The sequence below is a fragment of the Rhinoderma darwinii genome, chromosome 6 (assembly GCF_050947455.1).
Source record: "Rhinoderma darwinii isolate aRhiDar2 chromosome 6, aRhiDar2.hap1, whole genome shotgun sequence".
Taxonomy (NCBI): domain Eukaryota; kingdom Metazoa; phylum Chordata; class Amphibia; order Anura; family Rhinodermatidae; genus Rhinoderma; species Rhinoderma darwinii.
Window position 1 is genome coordinate 44528713 of NC_134692.1, and position 22236 is coordinate 44550948.

A 22236-nucleotide genomic window follows, 5' to 3' on the forward strand; every position below is an offset into this window, starting at 1 on the left:
TTCCTCCTGGATGCATTGATTTCTCTCAAAAATCTGCAACACAATCTGCACCTAACCCTCCAACAAATACGCGATGTGTAAATACAGCTTAAGGGTATGTGCACACGGCTTATTTTCAGCCGTTTTTCGGGCCGCAAACAGCCGAAAAATCAGAAGCAGAACGCCTTCAAACATCTGACCATTGATTTCAATGGGAAAAACGGCGTTCTGTTCCGATGGGGTGTTTTTTTTACGTGGCCGTTTCGAAAAACGACCACGTAAAAAAACGGCCGTGAAAAAGAAGTGTGTGTCACTTCTTAAACCGTTTTTGGAGCCGTTTTTAATTGACTCTATAGAACAACAGTTCCAAAAACCGCCGTAAAAAACGCTGAGAAAAACACGAGTTACTAAAAAAAATGGCTGATGATCAGGAGCTGTTTTCCATTGAAAACAGCTCTTTATTTTCAGACGTTTTTTAGTAAGCGTGTGAACATAGCATTATGGTCTCAAGCTACAAACATTTTTTCATGTTAATTTTTTTTTGTCCCGGAACGAATTAATATTGTAATTGGAGGAAGCACAGTATACATTCATTTATACATATATATATTCTGATTAATAATGTGAATGGAGACTAAAGGTGAAATAAACCCTGCTACATACAATTCTGTGCCTTTTTCTGACCCAGTTTTACATCATGGTTTTAAACAGAATTGTAATTGAAGTATTGCAGTTACTGAAGTGCATTGGGTAACAGTGCATAGAAAGAGAGCGGCAAATGGCTACTAAATAAAATATATGTATACCACATTGTTGATGGGCAGACTTACTTAGTGATACAGGTGTTTATTATGCATTATGAGGCAGAATTGAAAGCAGAAACAAAATGGCAACTTGCCAGCGCGCACAATTTTATATGCAAATGTAGAAGATTATATGTATTCCGCACACAATACATTCAGCATATATGTCAATGTATTTTCATGTGAGAATAAAAGTAACTTATAAATAGAATATTTTCCCTTTAGGGCACAATACAATAAAATAAGATGCCATGTTGCTCTGTAATTACTAGGCAACTAAGTTTTCTGTCCATTAGACGTATTTACGGTAAGTGCATTGTTCAGTGGTGTAACGCATAGTGGCACATGTGGAAGTAAAATGTTTCTGGAAGCCTCAGGGTATGTTCACACGCAGTAGCAAAATACGTCTGAAATTACGGAGCTGTTTTCGCCTGAAAAGGGTATGTTCACACGCACTGTTTTCAGACGTAATTTGGGCATTTTACGCCTCGAATTAGGCCTGAAAAAATTGCTCCATTACACCTACAAACATCTGCCCATTGCTTTCAATGGGTTTTACGATGTTCTGCTCGCACGAGGTGTAATTTTATGCGTCGCTGTCAAAAAACAGTGCGTAAAAAGACACCCGCGTCAAAGAAGTGCATGTCACTTCTTGGGACTTTTTGGAGCCGTTTTTCATTGACTCCATTGAAAAACAGCTCCAGAAACGTCCGTAAAATAGGCAGCGAAAAACGCGAGTGGTTAAAAAACTTCTGAAAATCAGGAGCTGTTTTCAGGCGAATACAGCTCCGTAATTTCAGACGTATTTTGCTACTGCGTGTGAACATACCCAAACAGCTCCTGATTTTCAGACGTTTTTGTAACTACTCGTGTTTTTTGCTGCGTTTTTTACGGACGTTATTGGAGCTGTTTTTCAATGGAGCCAATGAAAAACGGCTCCAAAAACGTCCCAAGAAGTGACATGCACTTCTTTTTCGCGGGCGTCTTTTTACGCACCGTATTTCGACAGTGACGTGTAAAATGACACCTCATGGGAACAGAACATCGTAAAACCCATTAAAAGCAATGGGCAGATGTTTGAAGGCGTAATGGAGCCGTTTCTTTTAGGCGTAATTCGAGGCGTAAAACGCTCAAATTATGTCTAAAAAGAGGCCGTGTGCACATACCCATAATGTAAAATGCCGTCTCCTGAGACCGTAATATTCTGGTCTTGAGCTTTGCCTTAACCAAGTTTTCTACAGCTGCCTTGGTAATTATGAGTAAGATATTCTTAATTAAAACCCAATACGCGCACGTCTGACAAAAGAGAAAAACAATTACATGGCTGAAAAACGTTATTAAAATAGGAAATTAAGAGCGTAAGCCAAGAGGAGAGCTCGCTACTTGTCTTTGTGTCCCCTGAGGGCCTGTTAAGACACACATGATGGCATATTGGCATCAGGACCAAGTGCATTCAATCCGCTTTTATATATGTGGTCCATTAAATGAAAATCTAGAGGTTTTGCGTAGGATGACTATACTCCCCGCAGGGTTTATCTGTGTGATATAGAGAATAGCCCTTGCAATGCAGCATTTTCCTAGAGCGCCCTGAGGGATGGGGGGAGCTAAGACAGTCAATACAAAGATATTAGGGGGAAGCATGTCATGTATGCAATCTTATGTACGTCTATCGCTCTATATTGAACCAGATCGCATGTAGGGATTCACATTTAGATAGTCGCAGAAATTAATGCACTGCTTCTTGTCTCGCTCACTGTAGGGATTTTTCTTTCTAAGCCTATGTTCATACAGAGACGGAGTTCCTGCGGAAAAACAGCACCACATTGTGTTGCAGTTTTTCATCCGAAATGTCTGCTGCAGAAAACAGCACGGAAAAAAAAAAAGTCTATACTTACCCGTAGCCATGGCGATGTGTCCCTCTGACATCCTGCAGACTGTCCTCCTGAGATGGCATTTCATCCCATGTGACCGCTGCAGCCTGTAATTGGCTGCAGAAGTCACATGGGATGTAACTTCATCCCTGGAGGCTGGGCTGGACGCCGAAGCAGAGAGTTCTGGGTAAGTATAAGATTTCTTTTTTTTTTTGTGAGGTGCGATCTTTGCGGCGGAATCGCAGGTTCTCCGCCACAAAAATCGCAACATCTGCTATTTGTTGCGGGTTTTTAATTAAATGGGGAAAACCTGCAACAGAAAACCAGCGATTCTGTAGCATAAATTTACATGCTGCGGATTAAAAAAACAGAACCGCAGTTTAATTTATGAACGTTTTTTTAGATGTTTTCTACGCAGCGCATGCATGAGATTTGTTCAAAGTACTGTACTACGTTGCAAATTTTCCGCAATGAAATCTATTGCGGAAACTCCGCAGTATTTACGCTACGTGTGAATCTGGCCAAATACCGAGCTATAGGCATTTTATTTTTAGGTTTGTCTGTGTACTAAAATGCAATAAAAGTTACGTTTTATTAATGGGTAAAAATATATACTCTCTAAGTAGACTAGGTAAAGGGTATTTAGTTGCTTTGCCGCAGATTGTTAGTACTATTATCTATAGATATACCAGCACTGGGCTTTTTTTAAACTTTTTACAAAGATATTAACCCCTTAGTAACCAAGCAATTTTTTATGTTTTTCCATCGTCCCATCCAAGGAGCTATAACTTTTTTATTTTTCCGCCGACATAGCTGTATAAAGACTTGTTTTTTTGCGGGACAGGTTGTATTTTTTAATAGCATGATTTTGGAGTACATCTAATGTATTGATTCACTTTTATTAACTTTTTATGGGGGGGGGGGGATACAAAAAAAAAATTTACGACATTTACCTTGTGGTATAATTAACAATAACTTCATTCAGGAGGTCGTTACAATTGCGATGATACCAAATATATATAGTTTTTTGATGTTGTACTACTTTTACACAGTAAAAACACTTTTTTTAATTATTTGTTTTTGTGTCGCCATATTTTAAGAGCTATAGCTTTTTTATTTTTCTGCCGATGAATGAGGGTTGTTTTTTTTGAGGGAGAATTTCTAGTTTTTATTGGTACTATTTTGGAGTACATTCGACGTTTTGATCAGTTTTTATGAAATTTGTTTTAACAGAAAACGATTCTGCCATTGTTTTTTATTTTATTTTTTTATGGTGTTCACTGTGCGGGTTAAATAATGGGTCGTTACGGACGTGGTCATACCAAATATGTGGAACTATTTTTTGTTTTTTCATAATAAAGCATTTTGTAAGGGGAAAACGTGTTTTTCATTTTTTTTTTTACTTTATTAAACTTTATCAAACTTTTTTTTAACTTTTTAGTCCCACTAGGGAACTTCACTATGCGATCATTTGATCGTTTTTATAATACACTGCAATACTTCAGTATCGCATCTCGAGTGTGCCAATGGGGTGAGAGAGCGTGTCCCCTCCCTCTAAAACCACTGAGATGCGGCAGTCGCTACTGACTGCAGCATTTGAGGGGTTAAACAGGCAGAATGGTGATTTCGATATTGCCTGTTCGAGCAGGTCTGCGCCAATTCATCAGCTATTTCTTGTAGCTAAGAGCACGGAGCTTTTACTGCGCTCGGCCGGGCTGCTATAGGGCTTATTCAGACGAATGTATAATACGTCTGTGCTACGCGCGTGATTTTCACGCGCGTCGCACGGACCTATGTTAGTCAATGGGGCCATTCAGCCTGTCAGTGATTTTCACGCAGCGTATGTCCGCTGCATAAAACTCACGACATGTCCTATATTTGCCCTATATTTGCCCGTTTTTCGCGCATCACGCACCCATTGAAGTCAATGGGTGTGTGAAAACCGCACACGGCCGCACTTCCGTATGCCGCGCGTGATGCGCGCTGCATATTCACTGACTCCATGGGCTCTATCTTTCTTCTCTCGAGTACAGTACTACGTGCAGGGCGAGATGACCTCACGTTCCATGCCAGACCATTCAGCACCTTACAATGATGCTAATTGGCAGGGCAGAATGACTTGCCCCGCCAATCAGCGCCTTTCAACGACGCTAGTGGCGTGATGACGTCATCACACCGCTTCCATTGTTGAAAGGTGCCCATGGTGGGGCAAGTCATTCTGCCCTGCCAATCAGTACCTTTCAACAACGCAAGCGGTGCGATGAAGTCATCGCGCCGCTTGCGTTGTTCATCCCCAGCAGACCTTCTCAGAGGAGAGCAGACCTGCATTGACACAGGACAGTGCGGGGACAGCATCAAGGTGAGTATTTAAAGTTTTGTTTTTTTTCCACTTGAAAGTGTGAGTGTAATGACGGGGGGTAGGGAAACGGACAAGTGAGCCCTAGTCTACCCGCCACTCTGTCCCTGCCTACTTGCAACGACCCGCCCTAGGCGACGGGGTACAACTGGGCGGCGGTCCCTGCGCTCAGTAAGTGCACGACAAACACGACAAACATACAAGGGAATACAAGCAAGGGAAAGGGGCAGTTGCCCACGGCAACACCGTGAGCAACCAGAGTGGTGAACGAGCCGAGTCAAGCCAGGAGTGTGCGAGGTACCAAACGAAGAGCAGAAGAGTAGTCAGTAAGCCAGGGTCTGTATGGAGCAGGATCAAAATAGAAGGAGCTGTAGCTGGGCCAGGAAACCACACGAAAAGAATCACAAGCACCGAGGGACAGGAAGGGCAGGCTTAAATAGACCGAGGGCGGGAGCTAGCCGAGTCTGGCCAGGTTGCGATAGGCTCTCCCACTCCTAAGCCTGCCAGCCTGAGTGGTGGAAGCTGGAGTCAGTCTCAGAGATGTAGATTCAGGTGCTGACTGATTAATTATGGGAGTTAACCCCGAAGCTGTGCCTGGCAGATCCTTTACAGTGAGTGGCATGATCTACCTGGGGGGAGCTATATGTGGGGCACAATCTACAGGGGAGGCTATATATGGGACACTATCTACAGGGGGGCTATATGAAGGACACTATCTACAGGGTGACTATATGTGGGGCACTAAATACAGGAGGCGCTATATTTTGGGCACTATCTACAGGGGGGCTGTATGCAGAGCACAATCTACAGGGGTATATGTGTGCCACTAGCTACAGGGGGATCTATGTAGGGCACTATCTACAGGGGGTTCTATGGGACGCTATCTACAGGGGGCTCCATGGAGACACTATCTACAGGGAGCACTGTGTGTGTGTGTGTGTGTGTGTGTGTGTGTGTGTGTGTGTGTGTGTGTGTGTGTGTGTGTGTGTAATTATAATTACGGACACAGTGTATGGTGCTATTATAATCAGGGACACAGTGTAAAGCGCTATTATAATTAGAGGTTCAGTGTATGGCGCTATTATATTTAGGGTCGTAGAATGTGGCACCATGAGAATCTTATCTTTGTTTATTGTTTTTTTTTTTTTTTTAGGGGCTTCAGCGGGAGTGCTGCTGGAGCGACATTGCTGAATCGCTGGTGGCAAGGATCGGTAAGTATTGCTGTTTTGGTTTATTTATTTCATTCCCAGCCCAAAAAAAAATCACATCCCAGATAACCCCTTAATCAACTAAACTTAAGACATAAGGTAGAGATACTATGCAGAGATAAACTATGCAGGTATAAGTCAATGGCAATAAATGAATTGTCAATTTCCTGCAGGTGTATTATGTACATACAAATATTGAAGTTTCGGCCATAATGTTAGATAACATTTACCATCTGGTTTTTATTAAGGACTAGTCTTTTATTTTGCACATAATCATTAAGACACTGCTTATCTGGCTTTTCTTTCCTTGCACGGTCTATTTTACTAGTATGTATTATTCCCTTAATAAAACATAAAAGATGTATTCATTGTTTATACAGAAAAGAACAGTAGCTGCAGCAAAAATCGCTCACAGTAGTCATAATGCCAAAAAGAAAGCTTTGGCCTTTTTTTTTATAACTAATATTAAAAGTTTAAAATGTAGATTCAACTTCTGACAGCGGCAGGGGAACGGACAATTGGTATAAAAGAAAGTTTATTATGTTATTACAATTTTAACCAACTTTGCTTTATTTATCTTGTATGGATCTTGGGCCTGTTTTATAGCACAGACCCACAATAAGGTACAATTGTAAACAGTTGGCACTACTGCATGTCAACATATATGAGCAAACAGCAAAGCTGTGATACCTTTCTATGAGCTCAAGAAGGACAACCAAACAAAAAGCACACCTTAGTTCTAAGCAGGGGCGGACAGACTGCAGCTCCCCATACCCTAACGATAGCAGCGCGCATATAAAACTATACAAATCTATATGGCACATTTTATTACTAGTTTAGAACTCAAGTAACAATCATAAATAATGCAAATAATTTTCATATTTAACGGAGTATAACACAAAGCACGGATGTAACTAACTTATAATGACTATCTTGCTCATTTCACAGTCACTTATTAAGCAGGACTAACTTGCGATACTTCACCTATAGGAATGCAATAGTGCTGAACTGAATGGCAGTTACGGGAGCAGCCGTGCTCTGCTGCTTCTGTAACAGCCATTCACTTCTATGGGAGTTACGGAAACAGCATAGCTCAGCAAGCTTTGCTGTTTTCGTATCTCCCGACCATCTAATCAGGAATTGGCTGGGCTCAATACGATTACGGTGATACCAAATTTGTATTGTTTTTTTTTTATATTTTACTACTTTTATTGATAATAAACTTTTTGTTAAAAAAAAATGTTTTGTATCGCCACATTCTGAGAGCCATAACTTTTTTATTTTTACACCGATTGAGCTGTGTGAGGGCTTTTTTTTTGCAGGACTAGATGTAGTTTTTAGCGGTACCATTTTTTAGTACGTAGAACTTTTGAATCACTTTTTATAAAAAAAATTTTTTAGAGCTAAGTTGACCAAAAAACTGCGATTTTGGCGGTTTCAATTTTTTTTTATGCCGTTCACCGTGCGCATTAAATAACACTATAGTGTAATAGTTCAGACTTTTACGGACGCAGTGATACTGATGTTGTTTACGTTTTTATTTTTAAAAATTACTTTATGGGGAAAATTACGACGCTCAGCGCACACAACACACAGTAAAAGCACCAGTAGGCTCAAGGGGCAGAGCAAGAAGAACCCTAAGGCTGTGTTCACACGACCTATTTTCAGGCGTAATGGAGGCGTTTTACGCCTCGAATTACGCCTGAAAACACGGCTCCAATACATCGGCAAACATCTGCCCATTCATTTCAATGGGTTTGCCGATGTACTGTGCCGACGACCTGTCATTTTACTAGTCGCTGTCAAAAGACGGCGCGTAAAATAACAGCCTCGTCAAAGAAGTGCAGGACACTTCTTGGGACGTAATTGGAGCCGTTTTTATTGAATCCAATGAAGAACAGCTCCAAATTACGTCCGTAATGTACGCCTCGCAAAACCAGAGTACGAGCAATTGCGTCTGAAATTCAGGAGCTGTTTTCTCCTGAAAACAGCTCCGTAATTTCAGACGTAAATGCAGTTATCATGTGCACATACCCTCCGGGTTTTCAGGCGTAATTCGAGGCGTAAAACGCCTCCATTACGCCTGAAAATAGGTAGTGTGAACCCAGCCTTACACTGATCGGCTGAGAGGCTCAGCCAACCAGTATTAGACTTAATTTCAGCAGCGCCGTTATCCTGGATCAATAACTGGTCCGAAGATAGCAATGCTGCTTGGTAGGTGCGCACACTATCTGGTGGTCTTGGTCACCTAGTGAGCGTCACTGTCAGATGTTGCACTGCATCTGACAGTGATGCTGGTTACTAGGTGACGAAGACCACCAGACAGAGCAAGCCTCGCCAGACCCCTCCCCTCCTAATACGTTTTCTAAGTAATAGATTGGCGCGGCAGGCGGCCGTGCCAATCTATGCGCACAGTGTTTAGGGCAGCTGAGCAGGCCCCGTCCACCCCGGGCCCCTGTGCAGCCGAACCAGCTGCATCGGCGATATGTCTGCCCCTAGTTTTAAGCATTGAGACAATATGGGGCAAAGACATGGTGAATTATGCCTGTCTCACCTGCTTGGGACTGCATAGTAAGTTGTCGCTGTCCAGCTATACAGAATTTGTATTTGCTGCCATGCTGCGAATAAAACAAACTGAGGCAGATTTACTTTGATGCAATGCAAACTGAGTAGCACAAATCTGCAAATGTTGCATTACTAATATAATAAAATAAGTGGTGGCTGGTGTCATCTGCTGTCGGCCGCCTCAGGGTATGAGATGGTGGGTCGGGCCTGATGCCTCTCTGTATGGGAAGCTATTTGTACAAGTTGTATCTTGCTATGCTGCCGATATTTTTTTTTATCGCTTTACTTTTATCTTTTTTTATAGGTTGTTTTGAAGTGTTTGAAACGTACAATCTGCTGTAACTTGTTTATCTCACATAGTTCTGTGTGTAACGTCTGCATTGTTCCCAATTTGACTCTTTTGCACTTGTGAAATAGGTTCTCCAGGTTTATGATCTCTTAGGGCTTATTCACACGACAGTGAAAAACGTCCGTGTGATGGCCGTTCTTTTAACAGCCGTCACACGTCAGTTTTTAGAACAATGATGTTCTATGGGTGTATTCACATGGCCATTTTTTTAATGGCCATGAATAATGGCCGTGAAAAAATAGGACATGTCATTCTTTTGGCCATTTTAACGGCCTGACGTCCCCCATAGAAGTTAATGGATCCATTTTTAACGGCTGTCCATACATATTACAACCGTTAAAAACGGATCTGTGACATGGGGATTGGCAAGGGAACTACTAGTTCGGCGGCTCGATAACACACTCACCAATGCAGTGCCGACCTCTTTACGTGTGGTCTCTCGTCTTCACGGGTTCTGCGAAGGCGACACGATGACGTCGTCGCACCGCCTTTGCAGATCCCGTGGAGACAAGAGACCACACGTGAAGACGAGCTGCATTGGTGAGTGTCATCGTATCGCCTTCGCAGATCCAGTGAAGACGGGAGACCTTACCTGAAGAAGACAGCGCTGCATCGGTGAGTATGTAGGGCATTAATGTCGGGCTGTGTGGCATCATCTACAGGGAGGTGTGTGGGATCATATACATCGGGGCTGTGTGTCATCCACAGGGAGTTGTGTGGCATCATATACAGGGAGGTGTGTGGCATCATATACAGGGAGGTGTGTGGCATCATATACATTGGGGCTGTGTGTTATCTACAGGGAGGTATGTGGCATCATTTACAGGGAGGTGTGTGTCATCTACAGGGAGGTATATGGCATCATATACATCGGGGCTGTGTGTCATCTACAGGGAGCTATATGGCCTCATATACAGGGAGTTGTGTGGCATCATGTACAGGGAGGTGGTGTGGCATCATATACAGAAGGTGTGTGGCATCATATACAGGGAGGCGGTGTGGCATCATATACCGGGAGGCTGTGTGGCATCATATACAGGGAGGCGTGTGGCATCATATACAGGGAGGCATGTGGCATCATATACAGGGAGGCTGTGTGGCATCATATACAGGGAGGCTGTAAATAGTGTCTAGGTGAACATGTGACCTTCTATTGGGTGTTTTCAGGGGGTTGGGGCAAAAAAAAGCCTGGCCAATGAAATTCATCAGTTTTTTTAATGGCCAAGAAAAACCGATGCAAAACAGATGTCAAACCGGTCATTAAAAACAGACAGACGGTCTGGAAATGGATGAAAATTTGGAGACACACTGATGCAAAATGGCCATGAAATACTGACAGGTGATCATCGGCGACTCGCGAACATGATAGTGGGGTGACAATGGGTTGTTATGGTAACGGGGATGGGGGCATAACAATGGTTCCCAGGTCTGTCATACATTGTAGAAAGTTTTAATTTCTACTTGTAACTTTTTTTTATTTTTTTGTTGAAAACTTTATTAAAACTATTTGACTTTTTTTATTTGATTGATGGCTTTTACAATACACGTGTAATTTCATTTTAATGCCCTCCAGTTATGCCCTGCCTCTAGAAGAAGGTCCAAGATAACATATCGAGGGGCGTTCTTGAGGCCCCCCGGCTACCAAGGCAACCCATTGGCCATTCACGATCGCATACCAGTTGGCTGATGGGATGACGGAGGGGGCCCTCCACCACTTTCTAACGGCTTAGATGCCGCGGTTGCTGTTGTCAAGGTTACAGAGTATGGAGTGTGCTCATCTTCTGAGCCCACTGAATAGTTCTGCCCATGACGTACAGTTACATTATTGGTTGTTAAGGGGTTAAAGTCGCTGAGCTCTTTAGTACAACCCATGCTATTACCAATGTTTGTCTATGGAGATGATATGGCTGTCTGCTTAATTTTATGCACCTGTTTGCAATATGTGTGGCTGAAATAGCTGAATTCAATTAGGATGGATGTCAGCACACTTTTGTCATATAGCGTATGCCGTTGCTATGGTGTCCAAGAAAAATGTCCCTTTTTTACTCCGAACACATCTTCGGCCTTTAGCTGGATTTGCACATTGGAGCAGAGCTTGTGCACAGAATTTTTTATTAAAAGTGCAGATAGGGTCGAGGATGGGTAGACAAAAATCCTTAAAAGGAATATTTTTGGGGGATTTGCGGTAAAATATTATGCATGATATGGATGTATTAGAACGACACCTATGGAACATGGATACTTATCGATAACAGAATAGAGATCTAAGAACAGAAACAGTAGGACAGCCGGTGGCTGCATAACACATCAGCAGAACATGGTGTCTGCTGCGGAGCTGCTAACGTATAGTTAGTCCTTATCTCAGTATTATTCAGGTAACGATATTCAGATAAATACACCATATGAATACATGCATGTAATGTAATCAATGTTATTCAATTCACCTGCCATTAAAACCATGGACAGGATACAATGGCAGCGATCAAGGTGTGGCATATATTAGGCAGCAAGTGAACAGTCAGTTCTTCGATGTGTTGGAAGCCGAAAAAATGGGCAAGTGTAAGGATCTGAGCAACTTTGATAAGGGCAAAACTTTGAATACTAGATAACTGGGTCAGATCCTCCCCAAAATGGCAGGTTTTGAGGAGTGTTCCCGATATGCATTGGTTAGTACCAACCAAAACTGATCCAAAAAAGGGCGCCCATAGCTCGTTGTTATGCATGAGGAGCGAATGCTTGTTCAGCTGGTCCAATGCCACAGAAGAGGTACTGTAGCACAATTTGATGAAAAGTCTAATGCTGCATATGATCAAAAGGTGTCCGAACACACAGAGCTTCGCAGATTGCTGTGTATGAGGCTGCGTAGATGCAAGCTGGTCAGAGTGCCATGAAAGCACCTACAATGTGCACATGAGCATCAGACCTGGATGATGAAGCCATAGACGTTGGCCTGGTTTGATGAATCACATTTTCTTTTAGAGTATATCACGTGGACAGCCCGATGCATGTGTGATTCTCTCCTGTGCAAGAGAGGGCACCAGCACGTAGTATGGGAAGAAGGCAAACCGGTGGAGGCAGTGTGATGCTCTGGGCAATGTTCTGCTGGGAATCCTTAGGTCTTGGCATTCATGTGCAATGTTACTTTGAAACGAACCACCTACCTACCTAAACACTGTTGCAAACCAAGTACGTACAGCACTTCATGACAACAGTATTATTGTGCCACACTGCAAAAAAAACTGTTCAGGAATAGTTTGAGGAACATGACCAAGAGTTCAAGGTGTTACACAACGGGACACCTTCAGAGGTCTTGCGGAGTCACAGCTGTGATGAGGTGTTTGAATGCAATGTTTTTCTTCCTCCAAACATAATGATGTGCGTTTATTCCAAAAAGATCCACAACGGGGCCAGAACAGAGAAGGCCATAGATGAGTGGTGAATAAAATGAACCACCGCTCAATTCCCGGGTCTCCAGGATCTAAGGGCCACTAAAAGGCATCTTGCTGTGTTGGAGCACTAAAGGGGGCATTATACTGTGTGCGCACATAGGGGGCATTATAATGTGTGGGGGCACTTGGGGTACATTATACGGTGTGCTGGCACATTATTGTGTGTGTGGGTACTAAAGGGGGCATTATTCTGAGTGTGGGCACTAAAGGAGGCATTATACTGTGTGGGGGCACTTGGGGGACATTATACTGTGTGTGAGCACTAAAGGAGACATTATACTGTGTGGGGGCACTTGGGGGACATTATACTGTGTGGGGGCACTTGGGGGACATTATACTGTGTGTGAGCACTAAAGGGGACATTATACTGTGTGGGGGCACTTGGTGGACATTATGTGTGTGGGGGCACATTATACTGTGAGGGGGCATTATACAGTGTGGGGGGCACGAAAAGGGGCATTATACTGTGGGTGGGCACTAAAGGGGGAATTACACTGTGGGTGGGCACTATAGGGGGAATTATGCTGTGTTTGGGGCACTAAAGGGGGCAGCTATGGGAGCATTATACTGTATGGGGCAGTTATGCGGGTATGATATTGTATCGTGCATTTATGGGGGCTTTATACCATATGGGGCAGTTATGGGGCATTATACTGTATGAGGTCATTATAGGGGCAATATACTGTTTGGGGGCACTAAAAAGGGCATTATACTGTATGGGGGCATTATACTTTTTTATGGGGCATTTTTTTTATGATGGGGTGGGGCATTGAAAGAAAATTTTGCACAGAATCATTAACACAAATGTTCACTTACTTTTCTCCCTGCACTGTGGTTACTCAATGTGCTCAATAAAAAAACAAGCAATACAACGGTTTGTGTGTTATTAGTTTAGTGAGATTCTGTTGGACTATAATTGTGATAACAATCAGACCACATTTCATTAGTAGTCAATGCAGAAATCCAGGCATTTCCAAAGGGTTCACTTTCTCTGAAATTGGAAATATATTACACACATACATGTTTAGAGAAATTTAACCTTCTAGTTCAGCAATGTTGCTTCCAGATCTAAAATGCTGGTGTCTGGGGACTTATGCGCTATTTAGGATTCTTTCACACTACCGTTAGTATACGTTTACCTCTCTTCCGTCAGAGGAAGAGAGGATCGAAACATTAAAATGTAAAGCAACGGTTCCGTTAGAATTACTATTGATTTCAATGATAATTCTTTTTTAGAGAGGTAAACGGTAGCGCTAGTGTGAACTTAGCCTTACAAATAATATCAAATGCGATGGAAACACTGTTTACACTGGCCATGTAATAAATATGCCAAGCAAATAATATTTCCGTGTGACTTGGCACTATAGCAGATGTGGGTCTGAAAATAATTACACCCCCGATGATACAATTGCATACATGGATACTTTTTTCATTAAATAAGTTAATTCATTTAGATTTATTTTTATTATTCACTGATCTTGACATGATCAGATTGTTTGAAAATGGTAACTTGTAAAACGAAGCCTACCTCTATTAGCATGGCAGTAACTTATAAACCATATACTCTGTCGTATGTCCTGCAGTTTATATTAAAGAGGCTCGGTCACCAGATTTTGCAACCCCTATCTGCTATTGCAGCAGATCGGCGCTGCAATGTAGATTACAGTAACGTTTTTATTTTTTTTTAAACGAGCATTTTTGGCCAAGTTATGACCATTTTTGTATTTATGCAAATGAGGCTTGCAAAAGTACAAGTGGGTGTGTTTAAAGTAAAAGTCCAAGTGGGCGTGTACTATGTGCGTACATCGGGGCGTTTTTGCTACTTTTACTAGCTGGGCGTTCTGACGAGAAGTATCATCCACTTCTCTTCACAACGCCCAGCTTCTGGAGGTGCAGACACAGCCGTGTTCTCGAGAGATCACGCTGTGTCGTCACTCACAGGTCCTGCATCGTGTCAGACGAGCGAGGACACATCGGCACCAGAGGCTACAGTTGATTCTGCAGCAGCATCAGCGTTTGCAGGTAAGTCGATGTAGCTACTTACCTGCAAACGCTGATGCTGCTGCAGAATCAACTGTAGCCTCTGGTGCCGATGTGGCCGACACGATGCAGGACCTGTGAGTGACGACACAGCGTGATCTCTCGAGAACACGGCTGTGTCTGCACTGCCAGAAGCTGGGCGTTCTGAAGAGAAGTGGATGATACTTCTCGTCAGAACGCCCAGCTAGTAAAAGTAGCAAAAACGCCCCGATGTACGTACATAATACACGCCCACTTGGACTTTTACTTTAAACACACCCACTTTGACTTTTGCAAGCCTCATTTGCATAAATACAAAAATGGTCATAACTTGGCCAAAAATGCTCGTTTTTAAAAAATAAAAACGTTACTCTTATCTACATTGCAGCGCCGATCTGCTGCAATAGCAGATAGGGGTTGCAAAATCTGGTGACAGAGCCTCTTTAATATATAATGCTTAGCAATTAATCCAATCATTTACATAATTGGTCAGCATAACTGTTAGGCCCCATGCACGCTAACGTAGACTGTAATTGCGGTCCACAATTATAGACTCATTCCCTTCTAGTGACCGCGGACACCTTCCTGTATATTTACGGGAAGGTGCCCGAGCCGTAGAAGTGTACCGCAAAAGGTAGGACATGTCCGTTCTTTTGCTTTTTACAGGCCGTGCTTCCATACTTTGTATGGGCGCACGAGCCGAAAATACGGATGGCTGTCCGTGGCCTTACCCTGTAACATGACAAAGGTATGTAATAAAATTAGATTCCATGAGGAGAGCCGTGTCCTATCCCAAAGAAACAGAAACAGTGCTGTAAGATTGAAATGCTTGGTTGAAGATAGTAGGCTACCATTAACTAACATGAATATAGAATTTTTTGGGGAGCTGTATATTGTGTGGGGACACTTGGTGGACATTATAATGTGTGTGGGGGCACATTATACTGTGAGGGGGCATTATACTGTGTGGGGGGCACTAAAAGGGGCATTATACTGTATGGGGCAGTTATGGGGACATTATACTGTATGGGGCAGTTATGGGGGCATACTGTATGGGGGAATTATACTGCATGGGGCAATATACTGTTTGGGGGCACTAAAAAGGGCATTATACTTTTTTATGCTGCATTTTTTTTATGATGGGGTTGGGGGTTGAAAGAAAATTTCAGGTGACCAGCTGAAAAGGACAAAGAACAGGGAGGAGTATTGCTGAGAATGCTCAGAACAATCCTCCCCAGAAAGTCCTTTTCCGCTGAATTCCAGACACCGCTCCCTCCAAACGACTCTTCTGGTTGCTGTACAGTGGAAGCTTTTTAGACCCAACAGTTTAACCCTTTATAGACGTGTTACTAATGCTTTTATTTTCGGTCACATGACGGTGCTGCATTAATGCCATTACCTTGTTAACAAGTCTATGTAGTTTTGCTTGTGGAAACACTTGATTCATGGAGATGTACAGACCATTCTCATACTAGGTTATTTTAATTCAATGTCAAAACGTGCAGCTTCTGCTGGTATCATGTTTGCTTACTATTACTTAACAAGGTCACCCTTTTCTTAATTTCACCTAGGCTTATCTTTCCAATGCAGTCTATATTACCAACCACAACTCCCTGGTGTTTTAGCAGATGCTCAAATAAGGAAGTATTTAAAGGGAAGTGGAAAATATTCCGTGCATTGTCCCAGTGAGATGAATCTTCGTCAGCAATACTGCGTCGTCGCCTCAGGAGTTGAGAACAGCACTCCTTAATAAGTCAGCGGTCACAGAACCCCCCTCTCTGCCCACTAGCTCTGAGCTATTCCTGGCCCAGCAGCTGCCTGCACCCAAGGACAGGGCACTGAGCGTTCCTCTCATACAAATATTGGGATTTGTTTTCTCCACAAAAAAGGAAGGCCCTATGTTATAGTTGCCTTTACTACCACAGAACATGCCTTGTGGTGGGAAAACTTGATTTCCAGTGGCACGTCAACAAATGTTGTTTCCTATGTTTAGATACATGACCTTGGTGAGTCACAGACCGAATACTGGGACCTCACGCTACATCCTTTTCCCTCACGTTTGCAGGAGGTTACAGAGGATTATCTATAGTAGCATTAATAACAGATAAAACATGATTTAGCTTTACTCTGTATACTAATAAACAATACCCAGAATAGCGGACAACTGCTCTCAGGGCAAACGTCAGAGATGGGAATGAATAAATCTTGTGTGTAAACAAGCAGCTTATTCTTTGTTGGAAACCTTTCACTTAGTGCCATTACCACATGTAGTAAAAAGACGACTTCGCTGTGTTTAGTTCCACAAAAGAATCGTGCTCTTGGGAATGGTCAATGCTCAGGTCTGGAACTAGGCCACTTCTATTGATGCTCTGCCGCAAAACACACAAACATTTAAGCTTCCAACATAAAATGGATTTTATGCCTTGCTTGCCTCAATCGGACTTCAATGCTTCTAGCTTTTTATCGCGTTTTAAGATTCAAGCTGGTTAAAGTTCTCATTAAATGGCAGAAAATAAGAACGATTCTATTATCTTAATGATGCAGAATATCACATTGAAATAAGAAATTTCACAAGTATGTAAAAAGCTATTAAAAAAAACCAAAAACTTTTAGGTGCTCTGTGCTAGAAGTAATTCTCTCCTAACATGTCAACAATCTGAGGGAGTGGAGACCTCAAAATGCATAGCTGTCTTATTGTATATGCAGTAGTATGCGATTTATGTACGCCACTGTATATTAGAGAGACATCATGATCATTAAATATATTAAAAACATTTGAGGATTGTGGCGTTAATGTGGATGTCCGCCTTTTAGAGCCAACATTCACTGCTAATGCATTATTTAATATACACTATCTGGCCAAAAGTATGTGGTCCAACACACATATACAGTATATTAGTTTGTTGGACATCCCATTTCAAAACCATGGGTGTTAATATGGAGTTGGGCCCCTTTTTGTGGCAATGACCGCCTCCACTTTCTGGGAATGGGCCCATTCAGCCAAAAAAAGCATTTGTGAGGTCAGACGTTGATGTTGGACAAGAAGGTCTGGCTCACATTCTAATTTCCAATTTTTACTAAAGGGTTTCGATGGGGTTGAGATCAGGGCTCTGTTATGGACCTTGCTTTGTGCACAGTCATGCTGGAACAGGGGCTTTTCCAAACTATTGCCACAAAGTTTAAAGCATACAGTTGTCTATTCTTTGCATGCTACTACATTACCCTGCACTGGAAATAAAGGACCTAGCTAAGAACAATGAAAAACAGCCCCAGACCATTATCTTTCCTCAACCAAATGTTACAGTGGGCATTATACATTCTGGTAGGAAGCGTTCTCCAGGCATCTGCTAAACCCAGATTCGTCCATCAGACTGCCAGATAGTGAAAACGTGATTGATCACTTCAGAAAACACGTTTCCACTGCTAGAGTCCAGTGGTGGCATACTTTACACCACTCCAGCTGACACTTGGCATTGCCAATGGCAATCTTAGGCATGTGCGCAGCTGCTCGACCACGGAAACCCATTTCATGAAGCACCTGACATACAGTTCTTGTGCTGATATCTATCGCAGAGGCAGTTTAGAACTCGGTAGGGAGTGATGACAGATGCTAGACAAGTTTTACGTGCCACGCGCTTCAGCAATTGGCGGCCTAGCTCTCTGAGTTTACGAGGTCTACCACTTTGTGGCTAAACGGTTGTTGCATCTACATGTTTTCATTTCACAATAATAGCAATTCTGTTCGAGCAGGACAGATCTGTGCCATGACTCGTGGGTAACAAAGGCATCAACAAGTCTCTATGGCTTGGCCAGGGAATTTAGATACAGGACTAGGGCAGCTAACAAACTTTGCCCCAGTAAAGGAAAGCCTAGCTATGACTCTGCTAACAATTCAGTAATTTCAGCAATTAGGTGGTCTAGTTTAAGCTTTTAGCTACTATTTGGCATTGCTACATATGAAAGGCTATGTAAGCATGACCTCGTACCATGCCTTAATTTTAGTTTTACCATTTAGGCCCGTAGTAGCATTTTTAATGTGGCCAGTAGAAAACATTTTGTTCTGCGTACTAGAAGAAATGTTGATAATAGAGCAGCAAAGCAATGGCCTAAAAGGGAAGCTGACTCATATGCAAGCATAGTGCTGCATCACAGAAAGTATACTGAGTGTTGTAAACTTGGTTATATACCATTTATTCTAAACAGTACTTGTACTGTTTATGAAATATAGGGCTCCAGATGGGCACTAACATTGTAATTTGTCCCCTACACTTTTAGACTTAGGAGCCAATGTGCTGTTTTTTTTAATTTATTTTTTAGCCTGTGGCCCTACTGCATAGAAATAGATGTAAAACATACAATTCTTGAGTCCCGCAGCTGCCACTAGAGGGAGCATGAGAGCTTACTGTATACTTTATTATTGAGTTCAATGCACAACAGTATACAGTACAGATGCAGCATTTGTTAACTTGACTCTCAACGCGTTAAATTAAAGAAATGGCAAGAAAATTTTACTTGACTTTTTCAATAGGTATTATTGTGTGAGATCACGCTGCAAAAAGTTATCATAGTCCAGTTAAACTTTGCTACATCTGTAAGTCTTCTGCAAATGATCCTGCTGGTGAGTCCACACTCTGGTGTAAATGCATAATGATGATTTTTAATTTGGCAACCACAAAATATAATTTAGCGCCTACAATTTTTTAGACCTTGTTGAAGAAATAATTTTTTTCTTCTGATTGTATACAATGGATGTGTGTATTTCTTTAAAAGGCCTTATATATCTATATGTAAATAAAACACTAGTAAAATGTTAGCATGAAGGAGGGAACATACAGATGTAGCCAAGTTTATCTTAACTGATAACTTGCTGCAGCGTGATATCACACAACAAAAGCCATTGAAAAAGTCAAGTTACTTAACACTATTTAATGCGTTAAAAGTCAAGATAAAGATGGCTACATCTGTATGGATGGCAATATGACTGCAGAATCAGAGTACAATATTGTAGTCTCAAAAAACACAAAAAAGGCCATACTTACAAAATGGGCAGGTTAACCCGTTCCCATCAGGACACAGACAGGTCAGAAATGCTGCTGAAGGAGAGTGATCAGGTGCATTAAAGAGGCTCTGTCACCAGATTTTGCACCCCCTATCTGCTATTGCAGCAGATCGGCGCTGCAATGTAGATTACAGTAACGTTTTTATTTTTTAAAAACGAGCATTTTTGGCCAAGTTATGACCATTTTCGTATTTATGCAAATGAGGCTTGCAAAAGTACAACTGGGCGTGTTGAAAAGTAAAAGTACAACTGGGCGTGTATTATGTGCGTACATCGGGGCGTGTTTACTACTATTACTAGCTGGGCGTTGTGTATAGAAGTGTCATCCACTTCTCTTCACAACGCCCAGCTTCTGGCAGTGCAGCACTGTGACGTCACTCACAGGTCCTGCATCGTGTCGGCACCAGAGGCTACACTTGATTCTGCAGCAGCATCAGCATTTGCAGGTAAGTAGCTACATCGACTTACCTGCAAACGCCGATGCTGCTGCAGAATCATCTGTAGCCTCTGGTGCCGACACGATGCAGGACCTGTGAGTGACGTCACAGTGCTGCACTGCCAGAAGCTGGGCGTTGTGAAGAGAAATGGATGACACTTCTATACACAACGCCCAGCTAGTAAAAGTAGTAAACACGCCCCGATGTACGCACATAATACACGCCCAGTTGTACTTTTACTTTTTAACACGCCCAGTTGTACTTTTGCAAGCCTCATTTGCATAAATACGAAAATGGTCATAACTTGGCCAAAAATGCTCGTTTTTTAAAAATAAAAACGTTACTGTAATCTACATTGCAGCGCCGATCTGCTGCAATAGCAGATAGGGGTTGCAAAATGTGGTGACAGAGCCTCTTTAAATAATAATAGCCACTCCCACTAGCCTTGAGGGGAGTGGCGTGTGGTGCATGGGTGTGGATGTGTAGTAAAAAAATAAATTAAAAAAATGGTGTATAATATGCAAGTGATAATAATGTGTGAGTAATATAGGGGGCAGTACTGGGTATAGTGCGTAGGGGTCAGGACTGTGAGTAGTACATGAGAGTACAATTTTGTAGTCTGTTACCATGGTGACCTAAGTCTGCATAGGTGCTGTAGACTCAAAACCATAGGAGATATTTAAAGGGTAACTAAATGTTTGATAAACTTCCGACATGTCATAGTGACATGTCAGAAGTTTTGATTGGTGGGGGTCCGTGCACTGAGACCCCCACCAATCTAGAAAACTAAGCGACAGAAGCGCTCGTGTGAGTGCTCAGCTGCTTCGTTTCTGTTTGGCTTTTTCCGGAAAGCCGATGTAGTGGTGCATGGGTTCATAGACTTTCTATTGAGCCCGTACTCCGATACATTGATTTCCGGAAAGGGCCGAACAAAAACTAAGCGGCTGATAGCACACACAAGCGCTTCTGCTGCTATGTTTTAGTAATTGGTGGGGGTCTCAGTGCTTGGACCCCCACCAATCAAAGCTTCTGACATGTCAGAAGTTTGTCAAACGTTTAGTTACACTTTAATTATTTGCAAAGTTTCATAATTTTTTTTTTATTTGAGGAGTATTGGAGCAATAGAAAAAAAGGCTACGTAGGTAAATACAGCTATTAAGGACAAGATACGTTTATAGACGTCTGTGTATGCAATTAAACAATATGAACACATCTCGCTCATAGAGCTGCCACACTTTTTTTTTTAAACATATCAGAGCATTGTTTCCCATGCAAAGTCAGTAAAAACTCTCTCTCCCTTATTTTCAATCAGTTATAGTTTAAATGCAACATCTGTTAACTGCAAGCAATATATGGAAAATATTTGTAATTAAAAAAAACAAAAAACTAATGACACTTGGACCATAGTATTGTGCAGATCTTTCTTTACCCATGTTCTCCACATCATATACAGTATAAACAACATGTACAACTTGGCCTGTACAACATATCTGAATTTTGATGCATGATGTTTCCTGCCTGAGAAGTTTTACATATCCGGATACAAATATTTGCTAAGATGTTAATAAATAGAGAGCATTATTATCACTCTGTAAAGAGAAACGACATGCTTGTAGCCATTTAAAACAATATATTAAAATACTGCAGAAATACTAGCTCGTCGCAATGGAAATATCACAATAATAACCTGGAGGGCAATTACATTGTTTTCTTTGCTGGCCTAAAAGACTTCTGTTTATGGATGTATAAAGTGAATGGACTACAGACACAGGCTGCTGCTAACTTACTAAAAAAGGGAATTTAAAATTCACTGGAATCCTGCAGATTTCCACCAGAAAATTCCTGCAGAGAAATATTAAATAAATCTGATTTGATAATCCACAAAGTCTGATCATCTGGCACATGTTTCTTGCATAGAAATGCAATATAATACATAGTATCTCAACACCAGAAGCAGAGGACTGAGCTGGGGTAAAGAATTAGGACATTGCTCTAAGACCAGGATCCACAGCATGTAAACGCGTATGATGATCTCTCATGCCCAGCAAATTGTATGCCATGTCATGTGTCTGCTGTCGCAAAACATCCGACAAGTGTTGAATTTATTTGGCGATTATCGCAGGAAATCATTTAAACACCCT

At 42.0% G+C, this 22236-nt stretch overlaps 1 long non-coding RNA gene across 1 annotated transcript in view; it reads left to right on the forward strand.

Moving 5' to 3' along the window:
- The window catches only part of LOC142655457 (uncharacterized), an 88049-nt gene that overhangs the window by 22331 nt on the left and 43482 nt on the right, over positions 1–22236 (forward strand). Inside the window, exon 2 of the long non-coding RNA XR_012849496.1 lies at positions 6163–6220. This is a non-coding gene — a long non-coding RNA (uncharacterized LOC142655457). The remainder of the gene's footprint in view (positions 1–6162; positions 6221–22236) is intronic.